The sequence below is a fragment of the Pongo pygmaeus genome, chromosome 11, assembly GCF_028885625.2.
Source record: "Pongo pygmaeus isolate AG05252 chromosome 11, NHGRI_mPonPyg2-v2.0_pri, whole genome shotgun sequence".
Taxonomy (NCBI): Eukaryota; Metazoa; Chordata; class Mammalia; order Primates; family Hominidae; genus Pongo; species Pongo pygmaeus.
Window position 1 is genome coordinate 31,267,635 of NC_072384.2, and position 19,068 is coordinate 31,286,702.

Here is a 19,068-nt window from a genome sequence, read left to right on the forward strand (position 1 = left end):
CTTCTGATCTAACCTTGGAAGCCATGCACCGTCACTTCTACCACATTGTAGTGAGCAAGTCATCAAGGCTGGTCCAGACCCAAGGAGGGGAATAAGACTTCACAGTTCAATGGGACAAGTAGCACAGAACTGGCAGCCATCTTTAATCTACCTCAATACCTGAGCCTCAGTTCTGCTCTGTAGAATGAGCTATGGGTAGACCTCTCCCATCTTCGCATGCATTCCAGTGTCACTGCCAATGTCTTTAATACCTAATGAGGAAGGCAAAGGTGAGAGGTCACAGGGCAACCAAAAAACTCCAACAAGTAGGGCCTAGAGGCTCCCCTGACTTGCCACCATCTCAAAATATCTGCTGTGTTCAGCTGCCTTTCATCAGCCTGGAATCCGGAAAGTCAAAGACTCCTCACAATGTCTGCTTCACAGAGACCTGTACCGTGGATGGGAGGCTGTCCGGAGGCTGGCGCCCCCCAGATGCTCTCTGTCAACTACTGTTTTCCTGACGGCGAGCCTGCTGACGTGCGGAGGGGAACTCCATTTTCTCAGGAAGGACAGGGAAATTGGGTGTCTGAAAAGGCTGTGTCCTTTTGCAGCTGATAGCTATTGTGCAAGAGGAACTCAGGCCCTGTTAGGTTTCTCAGGGTCCCCAAGCCCTCCCCATTAATTGAGAGCATCCAAGGGCTTGCAACAACAAAATGTTAATTTTTCATGTGCTGCCTTCACTGTGGGTCAGTTATGGCTTTGCTCTGCATCATCTTTACTCTAGGACCAGGACTGAGAAAGCAGCTTCTGTCTGGGACAGTGCCAGTTGCCATCACAGAGGGGAAGGTAAACACAGTGATTCTTAATCCTTCTGCTCAGAGGCTACACCTGTCACTTACACGTGTGTGTCATTGGTTAAAGCAAGTCAAACGGTCACACTGCATTCAACAGAGCAACGATGCAGAAACTTCCCGCTGCAGGGAGAAGCCCTGCAGAGGAGGGTGACACAGTATTTGGTGAACATTCATATTGAGGTGACAGCGTGCTGGCAGTCCTCAGAGCCCTCTCTTGCTCTCGGCACCTCCTCTGCCTGGGCTCCCACTTTGGCGGCACTTGAGGAGCCCTTCAGCCCACCGCTGCACTGTGGGAGCCGCTTTCTGGGCTGGCCAAAGCCGGAGCCCACTCCCTCAGCTTGCAGGGAGGTGTGGAGGGAGAGGCGCGAGCGGGAACCGGGGCTGCGTGCGGAGCTTGGGGGCCAGCTGGAGTTCCGGGTGGGCGTGGGCTTGGCGGGCCCCGCACTTGGAGCAGCGGGCCAGCCCTGCTGGCCCCGGGCAATGAGGGACTTAGCACCCGGGCCAGCGGCTGCGGAGGGTGTACTGGGTCCCCCAGCAGTGCCAGCCCACCGGCGCTGCGCTGGATTTCTCACTGGGCCTTAGCTGCAGCCCGCCATGCCTGAGCCTCCCACCCACTCCATGGGCTCCTGTGCAGCCTGAGCCTCCCTGACGAGCACTACCCCCTGCTCCACAGCGCCCAGTCCCATCGACCACCCAAGGGCTGAGGAGTGCGAGCACAGGGCGCAGGACTGGCAGGCAGCTCCACCTGCAGCCCAGGTGCGGGATCCACTAGGTGAAGCCAGCTGGGCTCCTGAGTCTGGTGGGGACATGGTGCGTCTTTATGTCTAGCTCAGGGATTGTAAACACACCAATCAGCACCCTGTGCCTAGCTCAGGGTTTGTGAGTGCACCAATCGACACTCTGTATCTAGCTGCTCTGGTGGGGCCTTGGAGAACCTTTATGTCTAGCTCAGGGATTGTAAATACACCAATCGACACTCTGTGTCTAGCTCAAGGTTTGTAAACACACCAATCAGCACCCTGTGTTTAGCTCAAGGTTTGTGAATGCACCAGTCGACACTGTATCTAGCTACTCTGGTGGGGCCTTGGAGAACCTTTATGTCTAGCTCAGGGACTGTAAACACACCAATCAGCACCCTGTGCCTAGCTCAGGGTTTGTGAGTGCACCAATCGACACTCTGTATCTAGCTTCTCTGGTGGGGCCTTGGGGAACCTTTGTGTCTAGCTCAGGGATTGTGAATACGCCAGTCGGCACTCTGTATCTAGCTCAAGCTTTGTAAACACACCAATCAGCACCCTGTGTTTAGCTCAAGGTTTGTGAATGCACCAGTCGACACTCTGTATCTAGCTGCTCTGGTGGGGCCTTGGAGAACCTTTGTGTCCATACTCTGTGTCTAACTAATCTGATGGGGACGTGGAGAACCTTTATATCTAGCTCAGGGATTGTAAAGGCACCAGTCAGCACCCTGTCAAAACAGACCACTTGGCTCTACCAATCAGCAGGATGTGAGTGGGGCCAGATAAGAGAATAAAAGCAGGCTGCCGGAGCCAGCAGTGGCAACCTGCTTGGGTCTCCTCCCCCACTGTGGAAGCTTTGTTCTTTCACTCTTTGCAATAACTCTTGCTACTGCTCACTCTTTGGGTCCACACTGCTTTTATGAGCTGTAATACTCACCAGGAAGATCTGCAGTTTCTCTCCTGAAGCCAGCGAGACCACGAGCCCACCAGAAGGAACAAACAACTCCAGACGTGCTGCCTTAAGAGCTGTAACACTCACCTCAAAGGTCTGCAGCTTCACTCCTGAGCCAGCGAGACCACGAACCCACCAGAAGGAAGAAACTCCTAACACATCCGAACATCAGAAGGAACAAACTCCAGACGCGCCACCTTAAGAGCTGTAACACTCACCGCGAGGGTCTGCGACTTCATTCTTGAAGTCAGTGAGACCAAGAACCCACCAATTCCGGACACAATATGATTCTCCAGAGTCTGTTCTCTGGTTACCAAATACACAGTTCTCTCCCCTTCTCTCACAGTGGAACACACTTACTGCTCCCCAAGGGACACAACCCAAAACTCTCCTCCAGGCACTGCTTGGAGCTGTGCCAAAGCACAAGCCTGTCTAGAGCAGGTTTGGACACGCCTCCTTTAGATGGGGACTCCTAAGAAATAACAAGGCAAGTCACCTGCTCCCACACACAAACCCAGTATGCAACTGGGGACAGGGACACGATAAACACTCTCACTTGGAAAAAGAAGCATGGGCGGCACACAGCAGTCACTGAGCCATGTCATTTTAAAGTCCCCCCAGGGGACATCGTAAGCAGCCCTTTTCCTAAGGGTGGGGAATATTCCTTGACCAGCCCCACTGATTGTTTTCCCTGGGAGAAACTTCCCGCCCCATTGTTATCTCTGGCCCCAGGCTCTGCCCACTGGGAGGGCCTGTCAATTTCCTACCTGCCTGAGCTGTAGCTGAAAAGGGCCTTAAAGAATGTGCACTCCCTGGGGCGCCAAGCTGGCCTTCAGCCAGCTTCCTACCTACAGACGTTGGAGTCCAAAGGCTGTTTTAAGTCTCAGATAGGCACAGTCTCTTTACTCCAGCCACTGGCTCCTTTGCCTGTGCAATTCTCTTACAATGTAAATTGCTTTCTTCTATGTTTGAGTCTAGTCTGTATCTAGAACGACAAAATAATAATAAAATGAGGCCGGGCGCGGTGTGGCTCACGCCTGTAATCCCAGCACTTTGGGAGGCCAAGGCGGGCAGATCACGAGACCATCCTGGCCAACATGATGAAACCCCGTTTCTACTAAAAATACAAAAATTAGCCGGGCGTGGCGGCACGCGCCTGTAGTCCCGACTACTCGGGAGGCTGAGGCAGGAGAATCACTTGAATCCAGGAGGTGGAGATTGCAGTGAGCCGAGATCTCACCAGTGCACTCCAGCCTGGGCGACAGAGGACTCCGTCTCAAAAAAAAAAATAAATAAAATGATTACTTTCGCTCCAAGACCCTTACTTTTAGGTTAGGTTGTTATGCAGCGCTAGATAACAGAAGAACATTGTTTAAAAAATACAGATACCCAGGCCTACTCAAGGCCTATTCAATCAAGAGTCTCTGGCAGAGAAGCCGCGGCAGCACTGATTAATTTCTCCAGGTGCTTCCACTGTGGTTGAGGGTTGAGAAGCTGCTGATCTTCTATAGGCGATGCCGGTGAAGAAACCCAGGGGCCTAGGCAAAAAGTCATCTTTGGATTCTCCTTACCAGAAACTACTTTTTAAATTTTTTCTCCCACTGCATTCACTTAGTGAATACAGCCTGCTACAATTCAGTTAGTATATATTACCAATGGTAAATAAATTTCTGGAAACTACATCATATGAGGAAAGTGTGGTAAAAAAAAAAAAATGAGGAGGCACGTAATCCTGACAAGAAAAGATAAGGGAATGCAACATTTACTTATTTTCACATATTTAAGTGGGTATGGAAAGCTTTTTTCTGCTCACTAGAAAGCAATGGTTAACCACTAGATAGAAATTACAAGGAAAAAGATTATGCTTAATACAAATTTCTGTTTTTTTCTTTTGCCTTCACCCCCACCCTCACCTCTATTTTTTTTTAATAAGATGGAGAAATCACTTTTTCCTAAGAGCAGTTATGGAAATATCTCTAACCATGGTAGTGATTTGGGCTGTTTACAAATAACCCAGTGCTCACTCCTTCTGAGCACAGGGTAGGACTTCATTTCCCCACCCCTTCCAGGTTACGAATGGCCTCCTGGCTAGCCTTGACCAAAGGCATGCGATTGGAAGTGTTGCAGATTACTCCACCCAAAAAAACTTCAAGAGCCAGTGTGCAAATTACCACATCCCCTTTCTCTCTTCTGCGATATTGACGTGTGGAGGCACCATTAGCCTGAGTGCTGAGTGAGGACACGGAGCAGACCCCTCAGCGAGATTGTCAGCTCAAATACAGGATGCCCAGTTACATCTGAATTTTAGGAAAAAAATAATAATTTTTAGTATGCAATATTTGAGACATACCTATACTAAAAAATTTGCCGACCATCTGAAATTCAAATTTGAATGTCTTATATTTTCCTTTGCTAAATCTGGCAACCCTATCCTTAAGTGATTCACGGTAGTCGTGAAACATCAGGAAGAAATAAACCTTGTTATTTTAACCCACAGAGATTGGGGATTGTTACTGCCAATAACTTAGCCTATCCTGACTTAACTACTTCCCATCTCTGATGAGGGAATACGTTGATGAGGCCTAAGTGTAGCCCCAATATTTGAAAGGAAGAAGGCAGTTTCTGTACATAATAAAAGAGAAACTTGGGAGCCCTGGGTCATAATTTAAGAAGGAAGGACGGGTAGAAAATTGGTATAACACAGCCTCAGCCATCGGGGAACTTCACGTCTACTTGGAAAATAAAAATTTAAAAAAAACGAAAAAAATAATGGTAGAGAGAAGTCCTGAGAATAAAGAAGCCATGTGGGTTTGGAGCAGGCAGGCATGGAAGGACTTCATGGGGAAAGGAGGTTTGCCTGGCCAGGAGGTAACCAAATAAGTAGGACTGGGGATGTAGAAGGGCTGAGAGCAACCATGCCCCAGGGAAATGAGTAATCATGGTTTGTCTGTGAGGTTATTGTCTAGAATTGCCAGAGTCTACAAGACCAGCTGTCCCTGCAGGGCTGGAGATAAAGTGCTAGGTGGTGTGGAAGTTGTAAGAATCAAAATGGAGTTACTAATGTTTTTTCTTAAAAAAAAAAAAAAAAAGCTCAACAGGCTGTGCGCAGTGGCTCACACCTGTAATCACAGCACTTTGGGAGGCTGAGGTGGGCGGATCACCTGAGGTCAGGAGTTCGAGACCAGCCTGGCCAACATGGTGAAACCCCGTCTCTACTAAAAATACAAGAATTAGCTGGGCGTGGTGGCAGGTGCCTCCCAGCTACTCAGGAGGCTGAGGTGGGAGAATCACTTGAACCCAGGAGGTGGAGGTTGCAGTGAGCTGAGATCGCGCCACTGACATTCGCCCAGCAACTGCCTGTCTAACCTTGGACTGGCAACCCCTTATTACTGATCTCTGTAGCCAAGGATAACCATTTCAAAACAATTATGAAATCCTCCTTATTTTTTCTTTGAAAACCTTTCTCTTCCTTTCTTCCTTTGCCTCCTTGAATATGCACACAGTTTACTATGACATGCGTATTACCATTGCAATGCTCTGCTCCTGAATAAATGCCTTTCTTTAGAGAGCCTCTCACTGGGTGGTTATGTAGGTTGACAGGGGCCAGCTGGACCCAAGTTTACTGCCTCTGGCAGTCAGTGGTGATGAGAGGGAGTAAAAGCACCTTGGTGGGGAGTTGAAGGGAAAGATATTTCAACGCACAAACCCAGGCACTTTTACTACCTTTTGTTTGATGCATTGGTGTTACAGGAAAGCTCTTTGGCAGCCAGGGCCTGGTTCTCTTTATCTCCATGTGTCCCCACCCCACATGGGTCCCATGCTTAGCCCACGGCGGGTGTTCAAAAAGCATAGAATGTATGGCGGGAAAGGGCCCGCTGTGTATATACTGCGACGCCCCTTTAGCCGCGACAGTAACTCCCTTCGGCCACCAGGGGGAAGCATGGTGCCTCAAACTATAAACGGCTCGGGGCTTCAGAATCCGGGCGGGGAGCAGTGAGTGATTCGTAAAAGCCAGTTGGTGCCTGGATGCCAGTCTCTGCCAGCATTTTCATGGGATCACGGCAAAGGGGGGTAGAAAACAGCAAAACAGTCATTTTTCTTCCATAAAGCTATATACATCTAATGTAAAGGATTATCCTACTTGGAGATTGTCTTTTTCACTTTTTTGTCATTCAAACATCCTTTCTTTTGTGAAGGGTGGTGACTAAACGTGGTAGAGTTTATTGTTAATATTCTTATGTAAGTAAATAAATAGTGGGAACCTTTTTGCATTCCAGAATGTTTTTAGAAAACTGCTTTTTAGTCTTGTAAAATCAAAACACAGAGACCCATTAGCGTGGAATGTGGGGATCAGCTCGGCATCACGGGGGTGGGGGCAGTGACCCCATCCTGGCTCCCTAGCCTTCTCTCCTGCCACCCACGCCTCCCTCCTTTCTGCTTACTCCTCTCCTGGTCTACAGGTCACCTCAGGGTCCTGCTTCCAAACTCCTCCTCGTAGTTGAAGCCCGTTCTCAGGAAAGAACCTGCCATCCGAAGCTTACACCTCGGCAAGAATTTAAATCACTCTTTTCCCGTCCCAGGAAAACTTGCCTTTCCAGTGTTATCTCTGATTCCAGAACGCAGTCTGTGTGGCCGGTTCAAGGAATTTCAAGCATCAGCAGGCAAAGGAAAGTACCAGAGTGGAAGGCAGCCCACAAGGTGTTGAAATCAAGCCACCCAGGGAGCCTGCAGATCCCGCCTTCTCTATTAGAGAGTTTAGTGGGGAGCACTTCCAATGCAGGGAACAGAGTCACTGCAACCTCCACCTCCTGGGTTCAAGAGATTCTCCTGCCACAGCCTCCCAAGTAGTTGGGATTACAGGCGCGTGCCAACATGCCAGGCTAATTTTTGTATTTTTAGTGGAGATGGAGTTTCACTATTCTCTTTTTCTCTCCCCAACCCGGGAATGTTGTATCTGTTTACCACATGTTCTCCCACATCTACTCGGTTTTACCTCTGTAAGGCCTGAACTCAAAAGCCAAGAAAAAACCTCTTTCTCCAGAATTTTACCTTTTCTGACATATGCCTCCCTGGCAAAATGAAGCAGGGAGATCTGCTAAGAAAATGCCAAGAATAAAATGATTAATAATGTGAAGATAGTATCTACCACCTCAAATCGCCCAGCTCATTGAAACTGTGTGAGGATCCAGCATTGTCTCTGATGTGTACAGCTCAGTGCACCAAGATGACCAACCGCCTGGGTTTGCTTTACTGTCACTGCTAAAGGCAGGAAGGCACCTGCCAAATCAGGACAAGGTGGTCACCCCATAGTGAACATCAGTTACCCTCCCTAGCCCACATAGGCAAACAACCTGGGGAGACTATGGCTCAGGCAAACAACCTGGGGAGACTATGGCTCAGGGCTTAGAACCCAAAGGACTGAACAAATGAGGAAGTTTCTCCAACGAAGGCTTTCTTTGACAGAGTAACCAGTCATAATTTCTGAGCATTCCAGGAGCGCTGTGCAGACTCACAGGTATTTGGCAACTAGTGGGATAAAACAAAGGTGCCATTGAGGATGTTTACAACCAACCCCTCTCAGGAGACAACCTCAAGGTCTTTCTCTTGCACATGGCCTTTCCATGACTCATCCACAGCAGCTGCCTCCCTCCACCACACAAAGGACCCTGCAAGTTCTGTTTGGTATTCTTGAGAATAAAAACATCGTGGGTCGTTCCCTGGGACTGGTTCTCACCCATTTTCTTTCCTTTGACCGTAGCCAGGGTAGGTATCTAATTCTATAGCTTGTCCGTGGAATGGAAAAACAATTTGGATTTTCACAACCTGAAACCTAATTTCTGGTAGGAAGGTACCATCTGGTGGATATTTGTGAAACTGCTCACGTCCTGTGTTTGAAAATGAGCGTCTGGGGGCAGCGTGCCTCTCCGAATGTCAATGGGAACATTGCTCCAAGAGGAGGAGAGCTCCACACTCAATGTGGTTGATCCCCTTAACTAGGTGACGCTATGTATGTGACTATGTCATAAGCAGCGTCATCCCTGTTTACAGTTTGCTCAGTTTACAATGAATTCAAATAGCTACTCATTGTCTCTTCCTCTCAAGCGCACTCCTTGCTCCTCCGTGACAGGCACATTGATCTATGAGAGTTGTCTCTTGGGAAATCTAGTCATATCTCATGCAAACATTTTCTAATTGGTGCGCCCACCCCTCTGTGGGCATGTTCGCACAGTGTCATGGGCCCTTTTTGGAGGGTTGTCCCCTTTGTTCACCACAGCCCCTCTCTCTGAGACTCTGCACCCTCTATAGGAGGTCGGGGGTGTCTGCCATGCTTGTGGGACTAGCCCCCAAACAGCAGGGTGAGCAGGGTTGACCACTTGCTCAAGCTGGGCAGTCAGATTCTCACTCTCTTGAGATCTGGAACCAGTATTCAGAAACCACGAACAAGTGCGGCTGGATCTGCGGTGGGGTGGACCCCAGCGCTCAGGGGCATGCTGCTGCTGCCATGTGCACAAAGCAGCAGCCCTGCCTGGCCTGCAGAGTGAGTACCAGCCCAGAGCAGAGACAGCTGGAGAGGCCCTTCTGCCTATGCCCTGAGGCAGTCCACATCCCTGGGCTGCATTCTGGCCCTTGAACTTCATGGGTTATTCTGTTATAACAATGAATTCCCCTTGATTACTGAAGCAGGCTCTGGTGGTTGCTTACATTTAGACACACACACACACACACACACACACACACACACACACACACCCCTGCTGATGAAGGTCTATCAGCAGATCCTGAAACCTGACCCAGGGAGTCTCACAGAAATTAAAAAAAAAAAAAAAAATGCTTCTAATCAAAAAAATGTCAAGGGATTCCATGTTCCGTATACATCTGCTGTTAACGGGGAGATAAACCAACCTGCCCCAAGCCTGTTTGAAGGTTTCAGCAAGGGAGGCCACTAAGCCTCTGCCTCAGCTGAAGAGCAGGCTGTCTCCACAGGAAAGATCATCCCCTGTGATGTAAACGGTTTGTGGAGGAAGTGCATGGTGCAGGAGGAAGGAGGCACTCCCTAACCAAAAGAAGGAAGTTGGAGTTTTGGTGGGGAGAGATGAGGCAGCCGGAGAGAATCTCCATGACGCTGCGTGGGCTCCCCAGAAACCGACTCTGAGCAGAGTTCAGTGGGCAGGAGATTTATTAAGGTGTGTTCTCTGATCCATACCTGTGGAAGGAAGGGAGATGAGGCAGGAGTGGGTAGAGGGAGGAATTGAGCTGTGAGAGGGCACAGCAGGAGTCTTGGCCCACCCTACAGGGAGCTTTGGAGTTTTAATGGCCTGTCAGCCTTGCCCATGTTGGGCTAAAATGGCCTGGCTTTGTCCTTCTGTGTCAGTCAGTCACTGGATGTGGGTTGCCCCATGAAGGCTGCGACCTTGGATGAGGAGGGTCTCTGTAGCATAGAGCTGTCTGCTGTCTGCTAATGGGGTCCTATCAGTGTCTGCTGCATGCTGATGGGGCTGTCTTCTGATGGGGTCCTAGCAGTGGGGTGGCAAGTCCTTCCCTGTGGGAGTTCCTGATCTGTGAACACCAGCTGGGTTCCTCATGAGATCTCTACTACCTTGTTAAAGTCTCGTGCTCTCTAGGAGATGGCATTGCTCTTATTCTGTTCCTTAAATGAGAAATTGACAGAAATAGATGGTTTAAATTAAACTATATCCAAAAGGCCAGGGACTAGGTGAGGAATATTGTGAAGTCATCATCAATTCTGTTCCATTTCTACTTTTGCTCCTTTGCCCTTCCCTTTACATACTATTCCTCCCCTCTTTTTTATTTTCTCCCCTCTCCATTCCTTCCTTCAGTTGTTTTTCTTTTCCCACAGGATAAGCAACAGGACAGGCTAATTCATACTGTGGAGTAAATGACTGCTAACTAATCATTCCAGTCCAGTGCCATCTTCTCCATTCTTGCTGCAGTCCAGATGTGCATCACAACTGGATTTAGATCATGTCCTACCTGGTCTCCCTTCTCCATTTCTTCTCTAGTCCACCTTAACCACTGAAGCCATATGAAGCATCACTAAATGCCACCTTCATCAGGTCACTCCTTTGTTTAGGAGAGTACCGTGTCTCCCCAATCCCTTCCAGGCCCGGTTCAAGGACAAGCAGCACTGGCCCAGGAATTAGAGGCTCAAGGGGCCATGTAGCTCAGAGGTTAGGAGCATAGGCCCTGGAGCCCAACTGCTGTGCAAGTCTCATGATTTCCAACAATTACCAGCTCCATGACTTTGGGCAAGGTACTTACCTTCTTCTGTCTCAGTTTCTTCATCTGTCAAGCGAAAATAACCTACTGTGAGGATGTGATTAATCTAGTGAGTACATCTAAAGCACTTAGAATAGGTGCTTGATCATCTTAGCCTCTGGTTATATTATTTGTACTATTCATCACCGAGTATCAAGTACCTAAGAGACCCTGACCTTGGACAAGTCACTTCACCTTGCTGGGGAGGGATCTCAGTTTCCTCATGCTTAAATCGAGGGGATTGCCTAGATCACCCCTAGGGTCCTGGCCAGCCCCAGCATTCAGTTTCTCTCATTCTTATCATGTCATTCAAGGCTCACCCATCCACACACATTTCCACATTACAGCTATAATTTTGGGCTCACTCTCGTATAAGCCTTTGTTCCTACTCCTATTCAGCCTAGCATTGTCCCTGCTCCCTTCAGTGTGTGGTCAATCCTACTATAGGACAGAAATAGGTCTCTTTTATCTTTGTGTGCACACACAGGGTCCGGAATAGCTTCTTCTACATAGGTTTTCAGGAAGTATTTATTGACCAAATTGATGCGGAGCACGGAATGCTTTTGGCCACTTTCCAGCTATTCATCTTGCCTGACTCTACCCCTCTGGAACCACTCCTCTAGCAGAAGCCCTGGAAACACTCTGGCTTTTTCAACTGCCAGTTTAATTTGCCGCCATCTTTCACAGAGTATGAGTTCCTGGAGGCCTAGAGCACATCCTCTCCCAGAGGCTTAGCGCAGTGCCACATCCAACCCCAGACAGAGGTAATTTATACACACAAAAAGGCCAGGGTCATTTTGGGAGAGGGAAAGGAAGGCTGAAGTTGGAAGGAGACAAACCATTGCAGCCTTCAGTTTCCGAATTGTTCCCACTCAGTTTGCAATGACAGAATTCTAGGAATTCATTTCTAAATGTTTAGAAAAAGTAGTGTCTTTGCGTACGGTAATCTTCCAGAAAGAGGAGATCATCCTAGCTATATTGTTTATTCTTTTGTATATTAACACCTGTAGCACCCACTGTAAGTTGTTTCGGGTTAGACCACGACAAGAGAAGAAACTGACAAAAATTCTTAAGATCCACAGGAATGGGAAAAGGAGGTGGGAAGTGACACTTTTTTCTAGAGGTATCAGTGATAAAATCTGTAATACAGAATACAGAAGCCACCACAATGTGAGTGAGTGCGGCAGCTTTGGACCCATGCCTTCTCCCTAGAAGGTCAACAAATACATTCCTATATGTTTAATAGATGTATATTTGGGCCTGTTACACTGAGCATACTGAGAACACTCACTAGAATTTCCAAGAACTGTAACATTCCTTTACAGAGTAGCCAAATTTCTAGCAACCACAGCCCTCCAGCACATAGCCAGGCCTGTGGAGGTCAGGTAGAAAACACCACAGCATCACTGCTCCCCTGTGTGTGCCACCAACGGATGTGCATTCAAGAAGCACAGAACAATTCAAGCCTGAGCAAACCGTGTGCTTGCAAGCATCATGTTAATTGTGAAGCCAATTCAATCTGCTGGGAGTCCCTTTTGTGCTGCAGATATAATTCTGAAAACGAGTGCAAACAAGTGCCTCTGAATCCAAGGTCTGGTATTTCCCACTTTCGCCTTGCCAACCTACCCAGCCAATGCTAATCTCCATTGTTAATGCTGTGTAGTTTGGCCTCTGATTAATCTGATCAAAGGACATGTGCCCAGTGTCTCTTATTAACGCTTCATAGTACGGTTCCTAACCTAGGGCTTGCTGCCATTTGCTACGAACACAATAGAGCGGTTACAGATTGACTTTTGGGGGATCATCTCTACTGTCTTGCCTGGAGCTGTTGGAAAAGGCCTCCTTTACAGGTGCTGCTTCAAAATCCTGCCTCCTGGTCCTTAAAGGGCACATTTTGTAAATCACATGTATTCAGAGTAAATACAGCAAAAAAATCTCTTGAGGGGTTGTGGTCATGCTGGAGACAACCAGAGCTGGGACTGCTCCCTCTTCATCCTGGAATGTATTACCCATCCTCTCCTCCACTGCTTTCCAAGAAGAGGACTGACCCCTCACTCTTTTCCAGAATTAATCCACTTTTCCCTCACTTTCCTTCCCACCATCTGTTACCTTTTCTGGGAGCTTGAGTCAAAACCCGCCCCTTCTCACTTCTGCCTCCTTAGCCTCAGCGTACAGGTATGCTCGAGGCTTCCAGGGGAACAAACCCAAGCAACCTGTTTCCAACCTATCCTCCAGCCCTCATGCAACCACTGAGCTTTTTTCCTTCTTTAAGTGCATGTTTCTTGAAAAACAAAAAATAAAAAAAGCTGTTTCCAATGATTGGAGCTGTCTCATTATTCTCCCTCACTCCAGGTCTCCTCGCAATCCTCTTCAATTCCCATTTCCCTTCTTAAGTTGATCCCTCAGAGGCCACCAGTGATCTTCCAATTGGGAAATGTAATGACCTTTTATTCAGTCTTTATCCTTGTCATCTCTCTGTAGGCTTTGGCATTTCTGCCAGCTATTTCTTTCATGTCCTTTGCTCTCCGGGTTCCCAGGACACCCTGCTCCCACTCATAATACTGTGGCACCCCCTCCTTCCTTCTTTGGCTCCTCTTCTTCCTTGGGTCCCCTGCATGCCATTCCCCGAAGCCCTGTTCTTGGCTTATTTCCCTCCTTTACCTTTCCTTTCTCAAGGTTTCAGCATTCACCTCTTCATGTATTACTCTTCATCTTCACTTTCAGTTCTGAAGATGCTATTGAGCTAGCGATCTGTTTCTAGATAATGGATATTTTCTCCCATATGCCCCTCAAAATCAACAGGTACCAAACTGCACTTACCATTTTCCCTCCTAAATATACTCCTCTTATTTTAGATATTGTACCAACATCCATCCTCACCTCTACACGAGTCACCTTAGTCACCTCCCAGGCTAAATAACTCAGCATTGGCCTTCCTCCACTGCCTTTCCCCAGGTCTAATTATGTCCTAAATCCCATGAATGCCACCACTGTACTAGCCTTCTCATAACCCTCCTCCTCCCTCTTCCCATGCTCCACCCTAATCCAGGCCTTCACAGTCTCTTCTCTGAATAAATTATGTGGCAGACCAATTGCCTGAGATACTAACTTGTGTTTTTTGTGCTGCCTTTTCCCTCTTCTATTCCACGAAGAAATGAGCACCCTGTGCATCCTTGGCTTCAGGTGAAGGCTTCCTGGCTTTTATTGAAGAAAGCACATTTAGTGCTTTTGATGGCAACAAGAGGAGAGGGAAAGACTTAAAGATAAAAGAAGTGGAATACTACTCAGCAACAAAAAAGAAATACTAAACAACAAAATGGTATGAACTATTGATTTCTACAATACGGTAAGTCTGACATATACAATGTTGGGTAAAAGGAGCAGGACACTATAGAGTGTATCCTGAGTGATTCTATTTATATGAATTTCTAGAACAGGCAAATTAGTCTATGGGGACAAAATTTAGAAGAGTGACTGCTTTCAGGTAGGGAGGGGATGGACTGGAAGGAAGCACAGGAGAATTTCTAGAGTGATAAGAATGTTCTATATCTTGATTGGGGTGTGCTTATGTGAGTATTCAATTCCTCAGAGTACATCAAACTATAAATAAGGTCTATAAATTTCACTGAATGCAGTTTACAAAGAGGTCAGAGACTGACAGGGTGAAGGGAGCAACCTCCTAAGCAATACTGATGGCAGACCCGAACAGGCAGCACTACTTCAGAGGAGATGGCTGTGTGGTATCTCTGGAGAGCCTGGTCCCTAGAGACCAAGCTCCTATGCCCTAAGCCACAGGAGGCCTCCCGGTTTCAAAGATGTCCATGGCAACCATGATGGGATGGAAATTAGGAATCCTTCCCAGGACTCCCAGACTCCTAGTCATCTTTCCAGATTTGAGAACATACTTGTGAAAGCAGGAGTACCAAATCATGATTCAGACTGAATTTCCTACAAGCCCAGCAGAATGGAACTTGAAACACAACCTGAAGAAAATAATAGGCATTTCTTGCAAAACAGACTCAGACTCAGGTGACTGAGTCTCATATCCCCTACAAAAGTAAACACCTCAAATTTTTCTCTCAATTCTTCTCATCCACTTCCGACAAATTAATTTCCTAATTATAGCTTGGGTGATGTCTTTCTCTGGATAACACTTTCAATGATTCCATATTCTTTAGGGAACATAAAAATCTATATCCTTTAACCTAATATTCAAGGGCCTCTTCTCTCTCTCTACCTTTCCAACCTCATTAGCCACCACTCCCCAGTAGGGGAGAGAGAGAGAGAGGGACACTATATTAAAAAGATGATTAACACTAGATAGAAGGAAATAAATTTTAAATGCTTTAAGTATTAGAAAGCCACACTCTGCAAGACCATAACTAGTTCCACACACCATTTGGCCAATGTTCAGACAAAGTGAACAAATTTTAATATTTATCTAACCCAAATATAATCTTAAGTGTAAATTGCTCAAAATCTGGGGTTTATTACAACCCTATTTTTCATAATAGCCAAACACAGTAAGCCCCCATATGCGTGTGACTTAGGGAACGAGACACAAACGCAGGTTTGAGATGAGACAGACTGGGGTTTGAATCCCTGCTCTACTCTGTGTGTAGCAGACAATGCTGGTGTGTATCCAACAAGGAACATGTACATTCCCCACCTCTTCCAAACAGAGAGAACTGGTTTTGTTCTAGTAGGACACACCCTTTCACTTGGTGTCTCACTAAGCCTGTCTTTGAAATCTATTCAACCTAGACACATGGTGCAGTTCTGACCATTAAGACATAAAGAACTCTTCTGGAAGACATTTTCTTTCTCTTACAAAGGGCCACCCAGGAAGAAATTTCTTTTCTTCACATGGATTTGATTATGTCTGGGCCTGAAATAGCAACCACTGTCTGTCAACAAAGGGAGGAGACAACCTTAGGACAGAGCCTCCATGCTGAGAATGACACAACAAAAGGTGGGAAAATACTGGGCCCCTGATGATGCTGGTGGGCCACTAAATCAATCAGTCCTGGAGCCACCTACCTATAGACTGCTTTGATGTGAGAGGACATTCTTATTTAATTAATAATTGGTTGGATTTTTCTGTTACTTGTATCCAAAAGGGTCTAGGCAATACTCTCTGTAACCTTGGTCAAGTCTTTTATCCTTACAAATTGTCAATTTTCTCCTCTGTAAATGGAGTTAGCAATGCTAATTCATGAAATGGTTGCAGGATCAAATGCAAAATATCTAAAACATTGCCTGGCACATAGTAGATGCTTGATAGTAATCTTTACCTACTTGGCAGCTTTGTTTTCCGGATGTACTCCTTTAATTACTTTCTCTTATTAATCATTTCTAAACCCGATTTATCTTAAATAAAGAATTTAACTTAATTAAATAATCTTTCATGGAAAAATGATCAAAATCAGACTTAGATCATGACTGGGAAGCTTAGTTATTTTTAATTTAACACAGTGCATTCAGGGCTTGCTGATGCGTGTAGACTGTTTCTGTCAAATGTGAGAAGAGGAGCTCAATAGTCTGACAATCTCTGGCAATGCATCTGGTCCTGAAAACTAGACCCATTCCCCAGAGAAGGACTGGGGCAGGCAGGACTTGGCAGAAGGTGTAGAAAGAGACCCAGCCAGGAAGAAAACCATTCTGGAGACCTGGAGACGTTCTGTTTAGCATCAGCAAACTCCATCAGCAGACACATAAGATAGTGATGTATAAAACAGTAGTTCCCAACTAGGGCAATAAAGACTGCAGAGGGAGAGAGCATTACCACCTCACAATAATTTTCTTCTTAAGAATGGTTCTCTCTCCTTCCCATGGTCCAAGGGAGAAATTCAGTTTGTCCCCCAACTCCCATCCACCCAAGAAAATATTTCCAGTGTTTGGAAATGTCTGCGTTTCACCCACCAGTTGGAGGTCTGGCCAGCCTGAGTTGAGAACCGAGGCTGTGATGAGATAGGGGTTTGCAGGCTCGTGGGGCTGCCACAGCAGAAGGGAGCGGTGTGTGCTTCAGCTGTGGCTGCCTCTCCCAGGAGGCTCATCACTGTCAGAGGAACACCCAGGATGGCTCCATTGTCATCAGGGCCCAATCTTCCACCATCTAACCTTAATAAATCTATAGCATTAGGAATCAGATTGGCAGCAACAAGTCATCACAAAGAGGACAGCAAATTCCCCAACCTCTCACCCTTAATGGAGCAGGAGTAGGGAAGCAGGGAGAGAAGTCAGACCCTGGGCCTCTTAGCCTCAAGTTGCTGGAGCAGTCCCACCTAAGTCAGCTTGTAGTAAAGGATAGGAGCTCTGAAATGACTTCAGACTGCAATTTTAATATACTCATTAGAACACAAAAAAGTGGACTGCAATGGATTCAGCAGAGGAGACGGGTTCACTCCCTCCTGTTTCCTTCAATGAGTTGGGCAGGGGAGGGGCAATAAAACTCTTCCAGGCCGTTCTCAGCATGTATATCTCTGAGGTACTCATGTTTCATCAAACAAGTTAGAGCCTAGAAGGATGTAGAACAGGGACAAGGTAAGTCCCTTGTCACTAGCTCAAAATATAATATAGTGGCACTCATTAGGGAACAAATACCAGAGAACAAAGCCTCAGAACTTTGCATCAAGCAAACAAGAACTGAGGAGACATACTATGTGGTAAGAGAACAGGCTAACTTAGAATATTAACTTTATCAAATCCTTTTTGGCTACTCAAAAGCCTTTTTCTACTAATTCCCACTTCTGCAGGTTCTATGAGTAGGTGAGGTCACTGTATACCCAAGTTTCAAGTAAGGAAAAGTGCCATTGTAGGTAGGTCAATGACATAGATCCACTTCTAGCCACAGAGAGGCAGAGATTTCTGTTCTCCACTAATCCTCTACCTAAAGGGCATGGTCCACCTTGAAGGCACATCCAGTAAACCAAAGCTTTTTCTATGCTACTATATTCAGATCTATTGATTCTTCAGTGGTATGCTGAGCTATTTTTAATTTATGGTTTATTTCACTATGCCGTGGCTAAGGTAGTGGATATACAAATGTAAACATGCAAAGCTTTTGAAAAACAAATTAGATTGGGGTGAAGAATTGTCCATTTACTTCTGCACAATTTCAGGTGCAAATGACATTCTGTATTTCCTTAGAGTAAAATCTGACAGCTTATGACCTCTTAGTTCCTATGCATCTATTTCATCTCTAATGACACTACTAACAAGGGTTATTTGCACTTATCACACACTATGACAAACACATCTATCCACTGACATTTAGGTGACTGCAGACAAATGGAGCTATAAAAGGCTTCAATTGCACAGCGCCTCATTGCTTAAGAGTAATTTGTGCTTTATTAGGCAGAGGTGAAACTGTGATGAGGACGTCACTGATGATCTGTTAGGTTTCAAACTTCAGGAAAGTTTCAAGGAAATAGCTAAGATGGGAAACTTCTTTGATTCAACGTGGAAAGTACGTATTAAACATTTACTGTGTGTCCAATGCTGGCCAACGCAATTTTAAAAATCAGGTGGAACTGGCTGGGCACGGTGGCTCACGCCTGTAATCCCTGCACTTTGGGAGGCAGAGTTGGGCGGATCCCTTAAGGTCAGGAGTTCGAGACAAGCCTGGCCAATATGTTGAAACCCCGTCTCCAAAGTACAAAAATTAGCTGGGTGTGGTGGTGCATGCCTGTAATTCCAGCTACTCAGGAGACTGAGGCACAAGAATCACTTGAACCCAGGAGGCAGAGGTTGCAGTGGGCCAAGATCATGCCACTGCACTCAAGCCTGGGTGATAGAGCAAGACTCTGTCTCAAAAAAAGAGAAAAAAAGAAAAAAAAAAAAAGGAAAAAAAATACAAAACCATTAAAAGTGGAAAAAACAGGATAAAGGGATATATGTTACATATTATGTAAATATACACACATATATAATGCTAAGTTAAGAATTACTGAAATAAAAAAATCAGTAGTTTTCTTGGTCTCATGTCTACAGTATCAAATACTGTTAACAAACCTATAGTCTGACAAAGATGACCCATTATCATGAAGGAAACTATACACAGAGGAACCACAGAAATTAAGATTTAAGAGTAGGGTAAAATTCAAATGAATCAGCATTTCCATAGGCTCAGAACAAAGCAGGGCTGTGTCTAAAGGGATCAGGTGTGCAAGTGGGCCTAGGATCCTGTATCCATGGAAACTATAGTTAAGATAGATGTGGAATGTGTGTCCAAGAAGTCCTTATCTGAAGTTCTGCATTTCCTTTGGGA

At 46.3% G+C, this 19,068-nt stretch overlaps 1 long non-coding RNA gene across 1 annotated transcript in view; it reads right to left on the minus strand.

The window, feature by feature from the left end:
- Window positions 1-18,601, minus strand: part of LOC129032086 (uncharacterized) — a 42,641-nt gene extending 24,040 nt beyond the window's left edge. The window contains exons 1-2 of the long non-coding RNA XR_008501192.1: window positions 16,718-18,601; window positions 15,584-15,702 (exon numbers count right to left, since the gene is read on the minus strand). This is a non-coding gene — a long non-coding RNA (uncharacterized LOC129032086). The remainder of the gene's footprint in view (window positions 1-15,583; window positions 15,703-16,717) is intronic.
- Between the last annotated feature and the right edge of the window lie 467 nt (window positions 18,602-19,068).